This window comes from Gopherus evgoodei, chromosome 2, assembly GCF_007399415.2.
Source record: "Gopherus evgoodei ecotype Sinaloan lineage chromosome 2, rGopEvg1_v1.p, whole genome shotgun sequence".
Classification (NCBI taxonomy): Eukaryota; Metazoa; Chordata; order Testudines; family Testudinidae; genus Gopherus; species Gopherus evgoodei.
Genome location: NC_044323.1, coordinates 205,755,347 through 205,777,813, shown reverse-complemented (window position 1 = coordinate 205,777,813; position 22,467 = coordinate 205,755,347). Strand labels below are relative to the sequence as shown.

At 42.1% G+C, this 22,467-nt stretch overlaps 1 protein-coding gene across 3 annotated transcripts in view; it reads left to right on the top strand.

Moving 5' to 3' along the window:
- Positions 1-22,467, top strand: part of RAB31 (RAB31, member RAS oncogene family) — a 108,010-nt gene that overhangs the window by 65,735 nt on the left and 19,808 nt on the right. The window lies entirely within an intron of this gene.

Genomic DNA, 22,467 nt, shown 5'->3' with positions numbered 1-22,467 from the left:
ATCTGTCTGAGGTATGGGGTAGGAAACAAACTGGGAAACTCATTTAATTTTCAGAAGTCATTGTAGAACCTCGTGGTACCATCTGGTTTAGATACCAGAATGATTAGGCTGGACCACTAACTATGGAAAACTTTGACTCTCTCCATTTTCTTAATTTCTGTACTGATTTCCTCCCTTTTATCCTCAGGGATCCCGTATGGTTTAAGCTTCACATTCACTCCTGGATTTGTGATGTGCTTCTGTGGTTCTGGCTAGCTTCTCTGAAAACAAATCTTGGTTTCATTCAGTCATCTTGACAACTTCTAGAAGCTGTACGGGGTAACTCTAGAGATATTTTGACTCATTCCTGAGGCTTATCTTCCCGCAGTAGTGTCTCTAGCATGACCATATACGTTTCTATGTGTTGCCAGGTCTTGAATAGGTTGATGGTTTGCTCCTGCTTTGACCTCTATTACTTTGTATGGCTCCTGCCATACGGCTAATTGCTTGCTTTCCATCATGACCACCAACATCTTTACTTGATGAGAAGTCTGGAATTTCTAAACCCTTGCTTGTCAATTGTAATAGGCTTGTTGGGCCTTCTGTGGCTTTTTCCATATGTTCCTGCACTACTGGGATGACTTGGGATATTCTGTCCTGCATCTGCATGACATGTTCAGTGACACTGGTTCCTTGATTAGGCTGTTCCTCCCAATCCTCCTTGGCAATGTCCAATATGGCACAGACATAGTGACCATATAACTAGGGTGACCAGATGTCCTGATAATTAGGGTTGTATTGTCTTATTTAGGTAACCTATTATCCCCTCCCCCGGTCCTGATATTTCACACTTTGTATCTGGTCACCCTACAGGGTACTTCCCTTATAGCAAACATTGGGTAGAGTAGCAAGATATCCCAGTTTTTCCCATCTCGACTTGCTACTTTCTATATCATGCTCTTCAGTGTCCTGCTGAAGCATTTGACCAGGCCATCAGTCTGGATAGTAAACTGAAGTGCACAGGGCCCGTATTCAATGCATCACACACATCTCCTTCATCAACTTTGATACAAAGAGAATCTCTTGATCTATCAGAATCTCCTTGGATATTTCCATTACCATCTCATAATAGGGCTTCTGGTCCTCTCCACACAGTAAGGGAGTGAAGCCAGAAATGTCACAGAGCTGTTCTTCCAAACATGAGGAGATGTGCCTTGATGTCACTTGTCATCTTTTATAGGTAGCTGTGCTAGCCTTTAAGAATTGAGTTCCATCCTGGCCACCTTCTGCAGCAGTCAGGGCGTTAGCTGTCTCACTGCTTCCTGTAGGATGGCTTGGTCCCATGTTGCCTAGTTTATCAACAGTTAGTTTGTCTCCTGCTATATTTGTACAGACTCCTGCTGTGCAGCCACCTGGACTCTGGTAGCATCCTGTTGTGGATTCTGGGGTAGTCTGCGGTGTCAAATCCCACCCCCTGATGCCATATATGGCAACACACTTTTCATCAGGTCAAAACTCAATCTCTCTTCCTCTAGCGTTGGGGGCAGAGAAGGGGCCTGGAGTAAATCACACCTGCTTCAGAGGTTTGATTCTTAATGTTGATTTATTTACGATATTTACAGGGCAGGCCCTAGAGTTGGCCCTGTAAGTTTCTTTAAACAACAAAAAATATGTTTCCTAACTCTCCTGGATTAGTGCCTCCAATGCTGATAACTAAGGCAACGTTTCAGTCATGGGTATTTTTAGTAAAAGTCACGGACAGGTCATGGGCAATAAACAAAAATTTACAGCCTGTGCTCTGTCCATGACTTTTACCAAAAATACGAGTGAATAAAATTTGAGGATGGGGGGGCTGCCTGGGGGCCTCACGGGTGCTGGGGAAGGGTGGCTTGGGTGCTGGCGGGAGGGAGAGGGAGCACAGGCAGCGGTGTGCGGCCCAGGACCCTTGCTGGTGCCAGGGGGAGGGTGTGGGTGGTAGAGCTGGCAGGCTCCCTACTTGGTTCCGCACCTTTCCCCCCAGCAGCAGAGTTTGGGCATGGGAAGGGGAAGGGGGTTGGGGCATGGGACGGAGTAAGGCAGGCTCTGGGCAGCGTTTATCTGGCAGCTCCCCGGAAGCAGCAACATCCTCTTCGCTCAGCTGCTAGGTGGAGGCATGGCCAGACAGCCCTGCACGCTGCCTCTGCCTGCACCATCCCCACCACTCTGATTGGCTGCCTCCCAACCAATAGGAGTTGTGAGGGCAGTGCCCTGGGCAGAGGCAGCATGCAGAGCTGCCTGGCCACACCTCTGCCTAGCAGCTGAGCGAGGGGGATGTTGCCACTTCCTGGGAGCCTCCCAGGTAAGCACTGCCCAGACCCTGCCTCACTCTGTCCTGTGCCTCAACCCCATGCCCTCTCCCACACCCAGACTCTGCTGCGGGGGCCCGAGACTGCCCCAGCAGCAGCCAGTGCACCTGGCACAGGAGCTGTCTGAGCTGCTCCTGAGCCAGGCTCACCGGCTGCTGCAAAAGTCACTGAGGTAATGGAAAGTCACAGAATCCGTGACTGGCCCCCTCCCCAAACAGAAATAAACACAAGATTTCCTTTATAGAGAAAACAGCCCTTTACCTAGGAGAAGCCTTTTCCCCTTACTGCGTACAACCCTTTTGCAGCATGCTTTTCCTCTCTCTTCACTGGAAGAGATTTTCAAAGGTCAGAGGCTGCCCTTAATTGGATTCAGGTGTCCATGATTAACTTGAGGTATAACCTCTTTCAGTTCATAGGAAAAAGGGCATTAACTATTCTAACATTAATATGCCCACCTTGAGCTACTCTTTTAGAACTGTCAAGTCTGACTTTGTTGCAGCTGATAAACTCCCAAACAACACAGTCCATTGTTCCATCATGATGTATGCCTGTCCTAAATGAGTAACTGCATAATTTTACTGGTGTCACTCCTGATCTTTCTCCCCCATCTTTTTTATTGTCCCCTATGTTGTAGCATGTCTGAAACTAGATGGTAAACTCCTCCACACAGGTATCTTGCTTTTTTTAAAAAAAATTGCATCATAAGAAACCTAGCATGCACTTTTCCTATCATGCTGCGTCTAACTGCATCTGTGTTCAGGCTCACTTCCTGTTCTCTGCAACAAAATTACTTACATATTTTTCTCAACAGTGTTTTGGTTTGGCTTAATTCTTCTAAATGTAAGTCCAAATGTGTGTGCTGTATAATCAGGGCCTGGTGCCTTCTGCGTTTGACAGCCGCCCAAACTGCTGCCACATCTGCGCCCTGATATGGAAAGCTCTTCTGCTGCTTTCCCCCTCACTCTGGTTTCAAAAAAAGCAGAATGATCAGCTCTTGGTTCACTCTATCTGACTCTAATCACAGGTCTATTCACCCTGCCTTCCACTCCACTCCATGCAACCTCCAAAGCCACGATGCCTTTTCCCATGCGGCTGTATAAATATGGGAAATAGTACAAGAAGATGGACACTCCCCACATCCCCCAGGCATGCTGGAACAATTTGTATAGTGGGGGTGCTGAGAGCCATTGAACCAAACTGTAAACCCCGTATATGATGGAAACCACCTCAAGCCAGGAGATGCGGCAGCACCCCGAGTTCCAGCACTTATGGATCCCCCTGAAGATTTCATGGCAAGGCAGGAATAGAAGCAGCTGCACTTAACTCTTCTCCCCCTAGCAGAGCAAATAGTGGCGGGGGGGGAGGACGCCCCCAGTCCCTCTAACAGACAGAAGGATTGAGTTCCTTCTCCCCCACCCCTCCAGTGTCTGCAGTCAGAAATGTGTATAACTGCAGAACAAAGCCCTGCTGGTGGGGGTTCAGCTAACGTGACAGTTAAGACCTACAGACAATAGTTCTGACAGGAGCTAATAATAACAACCATACTTAGTTGTTCCTCATCCATCCATCTCACTGTTCTTTACAATGAGGCATAAGTAATATGTCTATTTAACAGATGGAGAAACTGGTACAGAGAGCTTCAAGTCAAAAAATTTTCAAAACTTGGGCAGACTCAAATAGTCATGCAGGCATGCTGCCAGGGGCTCTAGTCGGTAGGGCTAATTAGAGCTGGCCTTTGGCTGTGCCCAAGTTGTCTGAGCACTAGTTCTGGCTATATCAGGCCACTGAAAAGCCTAAACTAAAAGTATGAACATAACAGAGATTAATTTGCTTCCTTAGAGTTTACAGAAATTGCAGCACATCTTAAAGGAGCAAACAGCAGGCCTGTTCCTCCATAACATCTTCAGAGGCAGTTCCCTGTTTCTGTCCTTCTTCTGTACTTCAGCTTCTTTCCTTCTCTGCCTTTAATCCTCCAGTGACATTTGAATCAATATTTGGGCTTCCTCTTGTAGGGTGACCAGATATCTCAATTTTATAGGGACAGTCCTGTTATTCAGGGCTTTGTTGTATATAGGCACCAATTGCCCCGTCCCGATTTTTCACACTTGCTATGTGATTACCCTGTCCTCTTGCCTCCTCATCCTCTCCCATCTTCTTCCCATCATGCTGTCTAAAACTAGCCTGCATTTAGATTGCTCACCACTAGGTGTCCAGACCTCATTAGCAGATGCAGTATTGTCATGTGTAATAACATTTAGCACCTAGTAGTAATTTCCAAGCACCACAGGGTGTTTTAACTCAGACTGAAAGCTACAGCTATGTGGGAACCAGAATTTCCTTTCAGCAGGAAATTCTGCAATTTCAAAATTTGTGTTAGATCTGAATCAGAACAAATTGCCAAATTTCAAACTTCCCCATAAAGTAAATTTTTTGAAAAATTTCATTTTGGGTCAATTGAAGCATTTCCTTTCAAAGTTGAAATGTTTCATTACAATTTCAATTTTTACAAATGTATATTTTAGAATATAAATTATAATATAAAACATTTTCAAAGCAAAGTCATTTCAATGAAAAATCAATTATGCTCCATTCTAATAAGATCCAAACTTATCAAAATGCTTCATCTCAATTTTTTTTCAAAACAAAAGTTTCATCAGAATAAACCCATTCCTGTGGCAAGTTTTGAGTTGGACAAAAGGGCATTTTCTATTGGAAAATTTTAACAAGCTGTACTTGCAGCCTTTGCTCAGTCATCTCTCTTCCTATTCCTGAAGCAATTACTTTCATAGCCCACCCTGGAGCGCCTGTGGGAGCCTGAGTTACTATTAACTCCTCATTTGACAGGAGTGCCAAGTGACTGCTTCACATTCCACTTCTGCAGCATTAAGCACAAAGTGTGAAAAGCAGCTGAGGTTTTCCTTTTCAGAACCCCTGACCAATCAAAGCAGCTGCCTAAGAGGAAAGAAGGTTTAGCTCTGCATTTCTTCAGGGGCGGAGAGAGGAGGAGAGAATGGTGTAGTCAGAACAAAGCAGCTTAGAAAAAAGATGGAAAAACAAACAAAATGAGAAATTTCCATGCCTAACATATCACAACCTGCCACAGAGCTTGGACTGAGTACTGACAACACAGCTCTGCCTCTAATTCATTAAGTGGATAAAAAAAATTAAAAGGAGTCTGCATAAGTAACCAGAGATGGAAAATTCTTGGTGAAAATTCCAATTCCTAAATCTGCATTTTTAATACACATTTTTTTAATAAAAGCCTACACCAATTTTTTGCACGATGATAATATGTTAGAAAATGGGGATTCAGAAGCAGACTTCCTGCCTTGATGGGGGTGGGAGTGAATTCTCAGTTTGTTGTACAGTGGATGTGCTGAGCCTCCAGAGAGACTTCTGGCAGCGTTGCATGACTTTCTAGTACCACTTATGGAGGAGAGTGTAGGTTGTTTTGTCAGAAAAAAAGAGAGATGTTGAACCATCCTTCCCTTTCCAGTGAGAATGTGAAACCTCAGCAGCACATTTAAAAACATCTCTTTACTTCTCCCTGCTTAAGTATCAATCTCTGATGTCCCAGTTTCTTTGTGATCACATGTCAAATCATCCCACTTATTCTACTTTCCAGAGTGTCACTTTCCCTCCATCTTGTCTTTTTTTCTAGTGCTTTTCGTCAAACTCAGGCCATGTCTACATCTAAAATTTTGCAGCGCTGGTTGTTACAGCTGTATTAGTACAGCTGTATAGGGCCAGCGCTGCAGAGTGGCCACACTTACAGCAACCAGCGCTGCAAGTGGTGTTAGATGTGGCCACACTGCAGCGCTGTTGGGCGGCTTCAAGGGGGGTTCCGGGAACGCGAGAGCAAACCGGGGAAGGAGACCAGCTTCGCCGCGGTTTGCTCTCGCGTTCCCGGAGCCACCCAGCAAACCGCAGGGAAGGAGACCTGCTTGCTCGGGGTTCCGGGAACGAGAGAGCAAACCGGGAAAGGAGACCAGCTTCGCCGCGGTTTGCTCTCGCGTTCCCGGAGCCACCCTGCAAACCGCAGGGAAGGAGACCTGCTTGCTCGGGGTTCCGGGAACGAGAGAGCAAACCGGGAAAGGAGACCAGCTTCGCCGCGGTTTGCTCTCGCGTTCCCGGAGCCACCCTGCAAACCGCAGGGAAGGAGACCTGCTTGCTCGGGGTTCCGGGAACGAGAGAGCAAGCCGGGGAAGGAGACCAGCTTCGCCGCGGTTTGCTCTCTCGTTCCCGGAACCCCGAGCAAGCAGGTCTCCTTCCCTGCGGTTTGCAGGGTGGCTCCGGGAACGCGAGAGCAAACCGTGGCGAAGCTGGTCTCCTTTCCCGGTTTGCTCTCTCGTTCCCGGAACCGCCGAGCAAGCGGTTCTCCTTCCCTGCGGTTTGCAGGGTGGCTCCGGGAACGAGAGAGCAAACCGCGGCAAAGCTGGTCTCCTTTCCCGGTTTGCTCTCTCGTTCCCCGAACCGCCGAGCAAGCGGTTCTCCTTCCCTGCGGTTTGCAGGGTGGCTCCGGGAACGAGAGAGCAAACCGGGAAAGGAGACCAGCTTCGCCGCGGTTTGCTCTCGCGTTCCCGGAGCCACCCTGCAAACCGCAGGGAAGGAGAACCGCTTGCTCGGCGGTTCGGGGAACGAGAGAGCAAACCAGGAAAGGAGACCAGCTTCCCCGCGGTTTGCTCTCGCGTTCCCGGAGCCACCCTGCAAACCGCAGGGAAGGAGACCTGCTTGCTCGGGGTTCCGGGAACGAGAGAGCAAACCGGGAAAGGAGACCAGCTTGATTACCAGAGGCTTCCTCCTTCCACGGAGGTCAAGAAAAGCGCTGGTAACTGTCTACATTGGATTACCAGCGCTGGATCACCAGCGCTGGATCCTCTACACCCGAGACAAAACGGGAGTACGGCCAGCGCTGCAAACAGGGAGTTGCAGCACTGGTGGTGCCCTGCAGATGTGTACACCTTCAAAGTTGCAGCGCTGTAACTCCCTCACCAGCGCTGCAACTTTCTGATGTAGACAAGCCCTTACATTGCGGCCCTGAGCTGCATGGATAAAATTCATGACAGTTTTGTTAGCATGAGCAAAGATTGCCCCCCTGCAAACAATCTCATCATAAGTTAGCTAAGGATGTTTTTATTAGTGTGTATTTCAGTCTGTGATGCCATAAGTGGTTTCTAATTACAATGCTTTTGTCTGTATGCCTGGAGCTGCTGCCAATTTTCCATTTTGCCAGCCTGACGAATATTGTGGCAGCCAGAAGGCTATGTCTCCAAGACAAGGAAATGCATGTCTACACTTTTTTTGCTGCTATTTTTTAGTAAAAGGGCATCCAGGTGTTTAACCCAGCTAGAATTCACGCTCAGGGTTTTTTCATAATTCCATATGCAGTAACTTCATAAGTAGCTAAAAACACCAATCCAAATGGATGTAGCTTTTACTCACCCCTTCACTCGCAGGGACCTCTTCTTCAGTCTCTCCCCCATCCACAAGTTGCTATTCACACTGTGTGCATAGATTCCAGGGCCAGAAGGGACCATTGCGATTATCTCGTCTGACCTCCTGTATAACTTAATACAAAGAACTTCCCCCAAATAATTTCTAGAGCAGATATTTTTAGAAAAATGTCCAATCTTGATTTAAAAGTTGCCAGTGATGGAGAATCCACCAAGACCCTGGTAAATTGTTCCAGGAGTTAATTAACCTCACTGTTAAAAATGTACACCTTATTTCCAGTCTGAATTTGTCTAGCTTCAACTTCTAGCTACTGGATGCTCCCATCACTTAGCAAAATTCTCTTCCCTGATTTCACTGCCTGCTCATAGACATCCAGTAGGGGGTGTTGGAGAGAAACTGTACCTTTCCAGTCCTCCTCCCTTTTGCCTGCTTGAGAATCAGAAGCTAGAACCTTGCTTTCACTCAGTTGTCTTCCTAATAATGCAGCACTATGCACTAAGCAACTACAGACTTTCACTAGCTCATTTGACTTCTTTCCTACCTGCTGAAACACTTCTGGCTTTCTTCTGAACAGAGAATCAGGTAGTGTCTCTTGCACTCCTTTACAGCAACAGGGTTTTTGTGACAGGGTTCTTGCTCCACTAGAGCCTGGAAAGTAAAAATCTAACTCCCATTGAAATCAGTGTTTAAATAAAGATCTGGGCCCTAGTTAATAACTTATCCTCAGAATACACAAACCTTGAGTCAGAGTTCAGACTTGTCCCATCCCTGGACTTTAGCTTTGTTGGTAACTCAAACATAATAATACAATGTAGCATAATCATCTAAGGGCTTGTCTTCATTGCAGAATTAACTCAAGTTATAACTGAAGTATTGCCCCTAACTTGAATTCTATTCTCATGCAAACCCCTTAACTTGAGCACTGTGGTCCTTTAAACTCAAGTTGTCTGGGGGTATAGCCTAAAGCTCAAGTGAGCACTTGTCAGCTGCTAATGCAATCTGTGATGTTAAACCAATTTGTTTAGCTTCAGTGCTATTTCATGACCACTCTCACTCAAGATGGCCTAACTCAAATGTAGATAACTCTGTGAAGACATAATCTGAGCTAAGCTGCCTCTAGGGCTTCAGACTAGGACTTTTTCTGTCCTTTCTCTAGAAAGCAGCTCTCACCTTTTGTACACGTTGCATCTTGTTAATTGTTAACAAGCTATATCTGCCATAACAAGTATACAGATTTATGCAGGCTTCTAACAGCTGCTGCTAAGGTAGGACAACAGATGGGTTCTGCCAAAATTTCATGTTATTTATTTATTTATTTGTTTTGTTTTGTTTTGTTGGAGTGGGCAACAGGAGGGAATATCATCAAAATAAATAAGCAAATAAAGACAACAAGGCATTTACCATTGTAAGACTGATCATAAAGCCAGATCATAAAGCTACCTTGAAGTGTGTGGGTGTATATGTGTATTTTCATTAAACTTAAAAAAAAAACAAAAAAAACTCACATGCAGATTACCAAAGAACAATAATTCAGAATCAAGATTTAATGTCAGTAGATGTTTCACTTAAGGACTTATCTTCATAAGGGCTGAACACCATGTCATTTCTATAATATTTCAAAGCTTTGTTTTCTGCTTATTTTAAATATCCCCTCTAGGGGCTCTCCTAAAATGCTTGTATATATTTTTCTTCTACTGCAAAAACTCTCATCTTTTGGAGGCAATGTATATGAGTGAATAAGAGGCTTTTTCAGTCTATTTTGACAAATCAATAAGAGAAAAAAATGCTGGATTGATTTGATAGACTAGTAATCACCTATAAAGATTTCTTAAATAATTTTTTCTGTCCTGTTGAACTTTGGGTCCAGAAGAAGATTAGTAATATGAACATACTTGGGGAGTGACGTATACTGATTTTCAAATCTTTGTAAAATACTGATATATGCAACTATCTTTAGAAGTTTCCTTAGTATTAGAATTACAGCCCTGTGTTGTATGTAGAGAAAACTATTCAAGATTATAAAATGCTAAATCATATCTTTGAATGGCAGGCATGCATAACAAACATTTTCCATTCTCTCTTTGCCAGCTGAGAATGTTAGGAATTTCCTCTCCCTCCATCCCCTCCATTATGTCTGTGTGAGAAGCTTACACTTCAGGATAATCTACTTATTGTTTCTATTTCTCTTCGATAACTCCTCTCCAACACCTAGGATTTTAAACTTGTGCAGTATTTCTGTGTTAGGCCATAGCACCAGAGAAGACAAGACACTGCACTAATAAATTGATCCGGGCAATGTCTGAAGTATAGCAGTGGGGTCTGTCTTAGCCCCCTTGGGCAAGACATAAGTATTCAGAGAATAAGTTGACAAGAATGAAAAGGAAAATCTAGGCCTGAGATAACTCAACCTGTGATTCTAGAGACATTTGCAAATGCTTCAAAGGGCACCTGCTGAATTTAGCCCCATTTAGTTTGCTTCCAGCTCCTCTGTTTGGTCTTAGATGCAGCATAGACCAAAGGAGTGATCACCTACTCCCTGATGTATAATAATGCAGTTTATAATGGGGTGGCAAGGTCTTCTGCTGCCCCCATCCAGTTAGCGGTTGTTGGAAGCTGTGTGGAAATGCTGACTGACTACTGCTGACTCTGTTTGGTTGTTGCTAGGGTTTTCCTCCAGGGCCTCTCCGCCCAAAGTGCCACTTGTATCTCCCATATTATCCACGGTGTGATTCACAAGTTGCACCTGCCACTTACACTGTCATAAGTAAGAGAAAGCTGAGTGCTGTTCTATGCCACACAGATTGTTAATGGCTGTAAAAGTCCAAAATGGCAGTTCAGAATTAGTGCAGAGGAGGGGGCATTCCAGCCATGTCTCTTTTGCTCTGCCATGTCCCAGTCAGCAGGGGGTGGCATAGGAGTCTCTACTTTGGCTGTGTGGTACAGAAGAATTCCCTGGCACAGACTGGATACACCAACTCTATAGACAGAATTACCTGTGTATTTGGCATTCATGTAACTGCTACTGGAATACTGTGTCCAGGTCTGGTGTTACAATTCAAGGACACTGATAAACTAAAGAGAGCTCCCGGAAGAGCAATGAGAATGATTAAAGGACTTGAAAACATATCTTAGTGATAGACTCAAGGAGCTCAATCTGTTTAGTTTAACAAAGACCAGATTAAAGGGTGACTTGATCACAGTCTGTAAATGCCTACATGGGGAACCGTAATGTGATGATGATTGATAAAAGGCTCTTCAGTCTACTCTAGATAATTTCAGACTAGAAATAAGGTGCAACATTTTAACGGTTTGGGTAATTAACCACTGGAACAATTTACCAATGGTTGTGGTAGATTCTCCATTAGTGGAAATCTTAAAATCAAATTAAATGTTTTTCTAAAAGATATAGAATCATAGAAGTGTAGAGCTGTAAGGAACCTTGAGAAGTCATCCAGCCCATCCCCCTGCACTGAATGAAGATGAAGTAAACCTCCTAGACCATCCTGAACAAGTCCAACTTGTTCTTAAAGATCTCCAATGACCGAGATTCCACAACCTCCCTTGGAAGCCTATTCCAGAGCTTAACTGCCCTTACAGTAGGAGCGTTTTTGCTAATATCTAACCTATATCTCCACTGCTGCAGATTAAGCCTATTATTTTTTCTCATATCTTCAGTGAAGAACAATTGATCACCATCCCCTTAATAGCAGCTATTAACATATTTGAAGACTGTCACCGGGTCCCCTGCCTCAGTTGTCTTTTCTCAAGGCTACACATACCCAGTTTTTTGAACTTTTCCTCCTAAGTCAGGTTTTCTAAACCTTTTATCATTTTTGTTGCTCTCCTTTGGACTCTCTCCAGTTTATCCCCATCTTTCCTAAAGTGTTGCTCCCGGAATTGGAAACAGTACTATAACCGAGGCCTTACCAGTGCTGAGAGTTCTGGCCCCTTGGTAGAGTGTGATAGTTATACAATACACCCCATAATGATATTAGTCTTTTTTGCAACTGCATCACATTGTTGACTCATTTAATTTGTGATCCACTATAACCTTCAGATCCTTTTCAGCAGTATTATGGCCGAGTCAGTTGTGCATTTGGTCTTTCCTTCCTAAGTGAAGTACTTTTCTCTTGTCTTTATTGAATTTCATATTTTTGAATTCAGACCAATTCTCCAATTTGTCAAGGTTGTTTTGAATTCTAATCCTGTCCTCCAAAGTGCTTGCTACCTCTCCCAACTTGGTGTCATCTGAAAGTTTTATATGTATACTCTCCATTCGGTTATCTAAGTTATTAATGAAAAGATTGAACAGTGCCAGACCCAGGACTGACCCTTGTGAGACCTCACTTGATACGGCAGTTCATATGTAATATGCTGCAGTTCAAACAGGAATTAATTCAGGGAAGTCCTATGGCCTTTGTCGTACAAGAGGTTAGACAAGATGATCACAATGGCCTCTTCTTGTTTTATAATCTGTGAATCTATAAATTAATCACACTGGAGAATCTGGCCCTATGCTTTTGTCTCCCAGTACCACATTGCAGTGAAGATACTACAGTGAAGATTACAATAGAAATGCCTATAAATAAATATTAAAATGGTCCATAGGGATGCTTGGAATTGTTGTTAGTGGAGTCAGCACCTCACTGACATTCAGCATGGAAGAAGCTGACGGATAATGGAGAGACTGAAGGAGCACGACAAAGCTACTGTTGTACTCTCTTATTGAGCTTTTTTTAATCACTGCTCAGGATATGCACCAAAACTTTTATGGGATTTAGGAAAGCCACCTTTGCTCTCCCCTTATTCTGGGCTGATCTGCACTGCACAAGTTAGAGCTGCCTTAGTGATGCCCTAAATTACACAAATTGCCAACACACCCAGGGGCCAGAACTGCAGCCAGAGTGTAGGAAACCACCGGTCACTCCCCTTTTCCCTCGCCACTCCATGGGAGGAGGGGTGGTGGTGTCGGAGCCTGTATAGCAGCTCTGTGCCGCTGGAGGAGAGCCTCTGATGACTGGTTAACAGAGGCTGCTCAAGGCAATCTGCAGCCTTAGGCATGACAGAAGAGCAGCTGGGCCAAATTTAAGTGAGTGGTGTTGTGATCTGCTGCACAGAGTCACAGCACCACTCAGGTTTGGCCCAGTCACCTCTTCATCATGGCCAAATCTCCCATTCTAGGCAGATGCCTGGCTTGCCTGTAGCTAGAGTGGCCTCACTGGTCATATTGTCTTTAGGACAGCTTTCCACCAAAGGAGCAAAGATAAAGCTACCCTAATGCATTGCAGGATGTGGCCCCTTTCAACTTTATGGTAAATTATTAGACTCAGAAATGAAGAATCATGAAATCATGGTTATAAAAATGCTAATTTCCAATAGTTAATCCCACATGATTTAAAGTTTCATGCACTACTATTTTTCTTGTCACTCATTTTGGGCCTCTGTCCCACATTTGGTCCTTGGCAGGTTGCACATTAGTATTTTGTATTCTCATACTTAATTTGGCATGAGTATTTCATTTGGGTAATTAAGCTAGGAGAGGATCCAAGAAGACTTTTAAAAAGTCATTTCTGGAAAGGTTAGTATTAGAAAAACACAAAAATAATTATTTTCATAATACTGAATGTATATATTTGTAAGCCTTCAAAATCAGTGCTTCTGATAAAATATTTACATTTTTTAAAAGGTCCATTATTGCATAAAACACTGAAGTTTTTTTTCCAAAGAACCATTTTTTAACTCTTACTGATTTATATATTGTTACAAGGTGTCTTTCCATGTTTTCTAGTGAAGAAAAGCACATTCTGTTAATTTGTTGAGAGAGGGAATCTTGGTTTCCTAATCATTGAGTCTCATTAGTGGTACTATGCCATAGTGTTTATATAACACTTTTATAAGGTGATTTGAAAGCAGCGACAAAATACATTTAGATTAATTTTCTTTTAATCTGTTAGAGTATTCTGTGCTGTGATTATGATGATAAGATTATTAGCCCATTTCAGATTCTTAATGAAACGGTTTAAAGGTAGCTTTCTCTCACTGATCGTAGGAAACTATACTAAAGTATGCTATTTGAATAACTTGAGCTAATGTGAAACATGGTAAAATCACCAGGCAAGATTCTCAATAGAAGTTTAAAATTAGGCCTCTAAATCCAATACATGATGTTATATTCAAAAATACTAGAACACTAGATCATTTATTTAGGGATTCTAAACCTTAAGCTTGTGGGTTTTTTTTTTAATTTAGGCCACTGTTTTTCTTTTTTTTTTTTTTTAATGCGTTACGCCTAAAAAAATTAGTATAAAATAATGAAGGAAATAACCATATTGTGAGCTGGGAAAGCTGGCAAGCCTGGAAGTTCTTAAGAATAGAAGGTCACAACTGGAATATAAGAGTGGGAATTTCAGAGGCAATGTGCGCTTCTCTTGCACTTTTGGAGCACTCAGCCTTGCAAGAAATGGGAATGTTAAATGAATGATTTTACCTTAAAGAGTAGTGGAAACTTCCTGCTATAAACTGTGTCTCCAGTTGCAAGGTATATTTTGTCAAGCCACCGTTATTATTAAAATGTCATGATTGTACCATTGACTAATTCATATGAACAGTATTTTCAAAACATTTTTCAGGAATCTTTTCAAAATGGCAATTTTTGTAGCTTCCTCAGAGTCTAATTATGTGAATTTTTCTATAGTTAAGGCAGTAGCAAAAATCACTGCAGATTCACATTAAGATGATCTGCCCAGCAGAGATGTATACTAAAATAATTGTGAAGGTATAGAATGGTCAGTTTCCTAACACCAGCCTAGTGAATAAATAGATTCGAGTGTCTCAATGAATTTCTTATTCAGATATAGGTGAATTGTTTTACATCCACCATTGATAGTCCACTTTCCAATTGCTGATGGCTAAAATATACACTAGAGCACTTACTTTCTAATTTGAAACCCACTTTTTATTATTTTTTATTAAAAAGTGGCACCTAACAGATGAAAGAGCTATTAATACTCTTTTCAGTGTGACCTGCAGAGAAAAAAGTTTGGGTTTGTGACCGTTTTTACTGTATTTGGATGTACAAAGAAGGCTGAAACAGTTTATTGCAAAAACAAACCAACAAAAAAAAAAAAGGGTGGGTAAGGATTCTTGTTTTTTTATATTTAGGAATGCAGGTGTTGTCTACACTTGAAGACTCTGTGGTGACTGTACAACTAGTGAAATGATGACATCACAAGAGACTGAGCGATTGAATGAGGAAGGGATTTTTAGTTAACCAAAAGCCTAATGAGCTTTTGAGACAAAAGATGTCTTCATTAAACCTTCAGCTCTTTTGATGAAGGTATGGCAGTCCACAACACACACAAGACCTCTGCAAGAAGTCCTCCAGTGAAACTAGGGAAGACCAGCCTTGACTATCCTGGTATTTTTGAAGTAAAAGATGAGAACACAGAGCCCCCATCTCTTAAAGAACAAATAAATTTCGAGGCTTCCTTTATATTGTTATGACCTAGGTGAAACCTTGTTATGGGATTGTGAACTGATAGGTGTGGACTCACCCTTCAATTAACATAACTGTTAGCATAAGTCCTACCTGAGACAAAGAGTATGTGAACCTACCCAGGAGCTGTGGCTGAGTATTGTTTTGGGTAGGATATGTGTGTGTGTGAGAGAGAGAGATTGTGATGGCAGAACACAAAGAAACTGAGGAGAGACACGAAACCCTAAGCTGCTCCTTTAGGCTATATCTACACTGCAGTTAAAAATTCAGGGCTGGCCCATGCCAGCTGACTTGGGATAAGGGGCTGTTTAATTGCAATATAGCTGTTTGGACTTGGGCTGGAGCCCAGGCTCTAGGATCTTGCATGGCAGAAGGGTTCCAGAGCTTGGTCTGCAGCCCAAGCCTGAACATCTATACTGCAGTTAAACAGCCCCTTTGTCGGAGCCCCACAAGCCTGAGTCAGCTGGTTGGCCACCTTTGTCTAATTGCAGTGTCAACATACTCTGAAAATATATTGGCTGACCTGAAAGAAACCTGGGGAGGAGTTTTTGGGTTGGGGTAAAGACTGAAGAGTGTTTTTGACGCTGTAAATCAGTGGTCACCAAATGGTTGATCGTGATCAACTGGTCGATCCTGGAGATTCTCCAGGCCATAGATTTTCCTGGTTTCAGAAAGCTATGACCTATGCTCTGCGCCAGAATTTTAGGATGCAGTTGTCCTGGGAATATTGGTTGAGAAACCAAAGCAGCCAGCTTTTGGGCCTAGGTGAAGTAGGACCTCTATATGGATATAATTCAGACCTGGAGCCTTTCCATTTTCAAAAGCATTATGGCTGTGTCCAGCTCTTTGAAAAAGGAGCATCAAGTTTGAATCCACACTAGAGCATGCCACCTTTCTGTAACCTCAGTTTTGATTGCACGACTGAAAGACTTATCCAAGTTCTGTGTGTGGCCATTAGCCACTGTTTGGGATGTTATAACATTTGCAGTAACTCGAAACTCCTTTTTGCTGAGGCTGGAATCTCCAGAAAGTATTTTGATGGTCTACTAAGCTTTCTAGCTAGAACGAGTAAAGACTATGTTTGTGACTCTCTCTCTCTCCATCAAGCGCACTGAGTTTGATCCAGCAGTTGAATGAATTCCTTATTCTTAATAACAGCCTCCAGTTCATTACCAGCAGATTTAAATTCCTGGTAGAGCTTAACTGCTTCTGATGACCAACCAGGTGTATGCTGTCGGTGATAGCTTCTACAGATTGATTTCTTAGCAGCTACCTGAATTAATTTGCAGAAAACTTGATAGGAATAATTTATATTGGCTGGTCATGTCAAGTCCAGCTCAACCAGTTTGTTGACAGACATTTCTAATTCTTCTTGAAAGACCTCCTATCAAGCTTTCTGAAAATTCCACAGGGTTTTCTGTGTACTATTTGTTATTGATATCCACAGGCCTATGGTGATCAAAGACAGCCAGTGGTGAGCCTTTGAAAAAGCTTCAAGCACCTTCTCCTCTATGATCACTGGTGGTGGTTGCCCGTGAGATGAAAAGGCGATGCTGGATGAAAAGCCTGTTGGCCATCTGCTACTGTGAAGGCTTGGCCTTTGCTTTGGGTCATAGAGGAGTTGTAGGTCAGCGACTGATGCCCACTCCATCAGACTCTGTCCATTTGAGTTGTTGTCAGAGTATCCCCAATTGACATGGCGGGAATTGAAGTTATCAAAATAGATCACCTTCTATAGCATTCTATTCTACAATGCCATTTGGACCAGTGAGAGCAGCCAGCCCTTCTCTAACATAAGATGCCATCCCATACTGCTTGTGATGGTGATGAGCCATGACAGGGTAGGCTGCAACTGAAAGATGCATGTTGGTGGTGGAGTGTGTCTCCTGAAGCAAGATTACATGTGCTTCAAAGTTTTTAGCTAGATGGATGAGGATATCCTTTTTCATCACCAATATCCCTCAATATTAAAATGCAGGATCTTGAGAACTGGCCCCAGTGCTAGGGCCTGCATTTAAAGGGGTCTCATTGGAGGACAGCTCTTTTGGGCTGATTGTCACTTAGAACCCAAGCCTGTATTCTGCATTTTATCAGCTTTCATTTCACTTCATTCCACTCACACAGGGATCGCCACATGAATCGCCACATGAAAAGACAGTAAACATGTTCTCCTGGATTAGGCTTAATGAGCTGCTGACTGGAATGCCACAGTAGCTGCTACAATGCAGAAATTTGGCTCATCCTTGTTTTCACAATGTGACCATGAGGCAGCAATGCACGTTTGACTGCTCCGTCAAACGTGGTGGAGGAGTGCCCAATTAGAAGATAGGAGGGTGGACGGCAACACTTTGCTACCTCTGATGATGTAGCAGTTAGATGGCGGAACAACCTAGATACTGACTTGTGACACTTATGAAAGAAGACGATGATCCGGGTTCCCGCTGTGTCTCCTGGGCTAATTTTCTGGAATGCTAAGCACTTGAGATTAACTACCTGGCGTCTGGAACTAGTGTATTGACTACTAACCAAGAACTGTTTCCAATCTTATGCATATATTATTATCTAGAAAAAATGAATCAGCATGTGTACAGACATGTAGATTGTCCACAAGGATTCAGACCAACAAGGCCTTGTGTATTCTCTGTCAAGCTAGCCCTACATTCTGCAGCAAGGCCCGTCTAGTTTCTGAGATGCTCTAGTGTTTTTCATGGGGAAAAAATAAACAGACTGGAAATTCTGCGGCAGTTCTTCCCTCCAGACACCTGTATGTTGTATCAGATTGGAAAATCTTTGGGGCACAGAATTTGGGCCTGATCCTCCACTGCCTTGAACATGGTGTAGTTGTTTACAACTGTGCAAAGAGAATATAAAAACTGACCAAATCAAAATTTTACATCAACTCTGCACTAGGGCTGACTGGAAAACAAGAGTTCCATTTGGGGGAAAAAAATCAAAATTTGTTTTCGTTCTGCATCTTAATGAAACAGACCTTTTGAGGCTTTTTTCACAAAAAAAAAACAAACAAAAACAGAGCCTCACCCACCCCAAAATAGCCAATAGCCCAGTGATTAGGACACTCCCCTGGAATGTGTAAGAACCAGGTGAGTGCCTAAGCCACTCAGCTATTTGCTATTTTAGGATTTCTCTCTCCATCTCTCTTTCCACCTCCCAAGAAATATTATGCTGAATCTAAGAAACCTTTTATGAAAACCAATATGTTCCTGCAAAAAGTTTTGGTTTTGACAAATTGGCATTTGAAAAAAAAAAATTAAACAAATATTCCCATCTATCCTGCTAATAGTACCAATTTCTTATATAGTGCTTTTCATCAATAGATCTCAAAGCGCATTGCAATCTTTAACTTATTTATCCTCACAACACTCCTGTGAGGTAGGAAACTGCTCTTCTCCCCATTTTATAGATGGCAAGCTGAGGCATAGACAAAGTGACTTACCCAAAGCCACACTGGAAGTCATGGGAATTGAACCTAGGTCTTTTACAGGCTAGGCCTGTGCCTAGGGTGACCAAATGTCCCGATTTTATAGGGACAGTCCCGATTTTTGGGTCTTTTTCTTATATAGGGTCCTATTGCCCCCCAACTCCTGTCCTGATTTTTCACACTTGCTGTCTGGTCACCCTACCTGTGCCTGAACCACTGGACAATACTTTCTCTCTACTCAGTTTTTACAAGTGTAAATGGTACAAGACACAGGGAACTAGAAAAATCAGATCTTCTTGTCCTCTTATGTTTTTTTGAAGTGCTATATACACCTTTGTATTATCTTAACCTTGCAAATTTTCCATCCAAGGCACAAAATTGGCTTGTCTGCCCTTGACCACGATGAATGTTGATCATTAAAAAATTAATGGTGTCTTACTTGCATGTCAAAAAAATTACTCACCTGGGAGAGTGAACAAGCTGTAATTTGCAAGATGATGCTATAGAAGTAACTAATACATTCTTGTATCAGAAGGTTAGCCATGTTAGTCTGGATCTGTAAAAGCAGCAAAGAGTCCTGTGGCACCTTATAGACTAACAGACGTTTTGGCGCATGAGCTTGCGTGGGCGAATACCCACTTCGTCGGATGCATTAATACATGTAATACGTTCTTTTTTAGCTACAATGAGATTAAAAAGACTGAACAGAATTTTCAAGTAAGATTATTTTAGTTATATATAAGAATCAGTCTTAGGTGAATAAACAAAAAGGTTTCCTTTCTCTGTAGTAGCATAAGCTTTAAATGACTAAACCAGCTACTTTGTGTTTACTCTTGTAAACAAATAAAACTGCAGCTGTTTTTGTACGGCTGTTTTATAGTAACCATTTTTATCCTTTCTTTTAAAAAAAGCTGTTCCTTGAAATTAAAGCTGTAGTAAAAATACATTAAATTTAAAAGAACGTGTGTCTTCTAAATATAGATCCAGTACAAGATAACTGTATGTCAGCTATTTACAATTTTATGATAAACTATACATTTTGATTTATTAGTTTTAAAGGAATTACTTGTAAATGTTTTATTCATGCTTAGTCCCAGGGTTGAATGCTGTTGGCCACAGCTGGAAGTTACACCTGCCAGTATAAGTCCTATCCTCCATTTAAATCTAAATTAAAACATAATTTAATTAAATTTAACATTCGGGGTGGGGGGGAAGACACCAAAGAAGCCCGCCACAATAGCACTGAATGTTAGGGAGGGGAACTACACAAAAATGAGGAAGCTAGATAAATGGAAATTAAAAGATTTAGTCACTAAAGTCGTATGCCTGCAAGCTGCATGGAAACTTTTTAAAAACACCATAATAGAGGCTCAAATTAAATGTATACCCCAAATTAACAAACAGAGTAAGAAGACCAGAAAAGTGCCACCATGCCTAAACAACAAAGTAAAAGATGGAGTTAAAGGCAAGAAGATCCTTTAAAAATTGGAAGTTAAATCCTACTAGGGAAAATAGAAAGGAGCATAAACTCTAGCAAATCAAGTATAAAAGTATAATTAAGAAGGCCAAAAAAGAATTTGAAGAGTAATTAGACAAAGGTTCAAGGACAGAAATGTTTTAAGTACATCAGAAGCAGGAAGCCTGCCAAACAATCTGTGGGGTCACTGGATGATCGAGGTGCTAATGGAGCACTCAAAGCAGATAAGACTATTGCGGAGAAGCTAAATGAATTCTTTGCCTCCGTCTTCACTACAGAGGATGTGAGGGAGATTCCCATATCTGCACCATTCTTTTTAGGTGACAAATCTGAGGAACTGTCCCAGATTAAGGTGTCAAGAGAGGAGGTTTTGGAACAAATTGATAAATTAAACAGTAATAAGGCACCAGGACCAGATGTTATTCACTCAAGAGTTCAGAAGAAACTCAAATATGAATTTGCAGAACTACTAACTGTGGTATGTAACGTATCATTTAAATCACTTTCTGTACCAGATGACTAGAGAATAATAGCTAATGTGACACTATTTTTTAAAAAAAGGCTCCAGAGGGGATGCTGGCAATTACAGCTGGTAAGCTTAACTTCAACACCAGGCATATTGGTTGAAACTGTGGTAAAGAACAGATTTATCAAGACACATAAAGAACACAGTTTGTTGGGGAAGAGTCAATATGGCTTTTGTAAAGGGAAATCATGCCTTTGGGAGGGTCAACAAACATGTGGAAAAGGGTGATCCAGTGGATATAGAGTACTTGGACTTTCAGAAAGCCTTTGACAAGGTCCCTCACCAAAGGATCTTAAACAAAGTAAACAGTCATGGGATAAGAGAGAAGATCCTGTCATGAATCAGTAACTGGTTAAAAGAAAGGAAACAAAGGGTAGGAAGAAATGGTCAGTTTTCAGAATGGAGAGAGGCAAATAGTGGTGTCAAAAATCTGTACTGGGACCAGTGCTGTCCAACATATTCATAAATTATTTGGAAAAAGGGGTGAACAGTGAGGTGGCAAAGTTTGCAGACAATACAAAATTACTCAAGATAGTTAAGTCCAAAGCAGACTGTGAAGAGTTACGAAGGGGTCTCACAAACCTGGGTAACTGGGCAACAAAATGGCAGATGAAATTCAGTGGTGATAAATGCAAAGTAATGCACACTGGGAAACATAATCCCAACAATACATATCAAATAATGGGATCTAAATTAGCTGTCACCACACAAGAAAGATCTTGGAATTATTGTGAATAGTTCTCTGAAAACATCTGCTCAATGTGCAGCAGCAGTCAAAAAATCTAACAGAATGTTAGGAACCATTAGAAAAAGGATAGATAATAAAACAGAAAATATCATAATGCCATGGTACACTCACACCTGGAATACTGCTTGCAGTTCTGGTCACCTCATCTCAAAAAGGATACATTAGAATTGGAAAAGGTACAGAGAAGGACAACAAAAATGATTAGGGGTATGGAATAGCTTCTGTATGAAAAGAGATTAAAAAGACTGGGATTTGTCATTTTGGAAAAGAGATGACTATGAGGTAATATGATAGAGGTCTATGAAATTGTGAATGGGGTGGAGAAAGTGAATAAGGGAGTGTTGTTTATTCTCTTTCATAAAACAAGAGCCAGGGGCACAAAATACAATGAATAGACAGCAGGTTTAAAACAAACAAAAGGAAGTTCTTCACACAATGTACAATTAACCTGTAGAACTCATTGCTGAGGATGTTGTGAAGGCCAAATGTATAACGGGGTTGAAAAAAAGAACTAGATAAGTCCATCAGTGGCTTTTAGCCAAGATAGTTTGGGATGCAACCCCATGCTCTGTGTGTCCCTAGCTTCTGGTTGCCAGGGGCTGGGAGTGGACAACGGGATGGATCACTTGATGATTGCCTATTCTGTTCATTTTATTTTCTCTGGAGCACCTGGTATTGGCCACTGTTGGAAGAGAGAATACTCGACTAGACGGACCATTGGTCTGACTCAGTATGGCTGTTCTTATGTTCTTGAATTTCTCCTCAAAGGCTTTTTCACACAGATCATGTACTATGCTTCAAAAAACAAAAAAGCAAAAGAACCCAAAACACTGCAAGAAAAATATGTAGAACCCAATGTGGTAATTATATGAGTCCAACAGAATAAAGAACAACCCTTTTTAGAGGTCTGACCGAAACTAAAACTGGCTAGACATTCAAGAAGCTCACTCCCTCTCTGATAAAAGAATATGATGCAATCTTGGCATGTCTTTGTGACCTTTAAT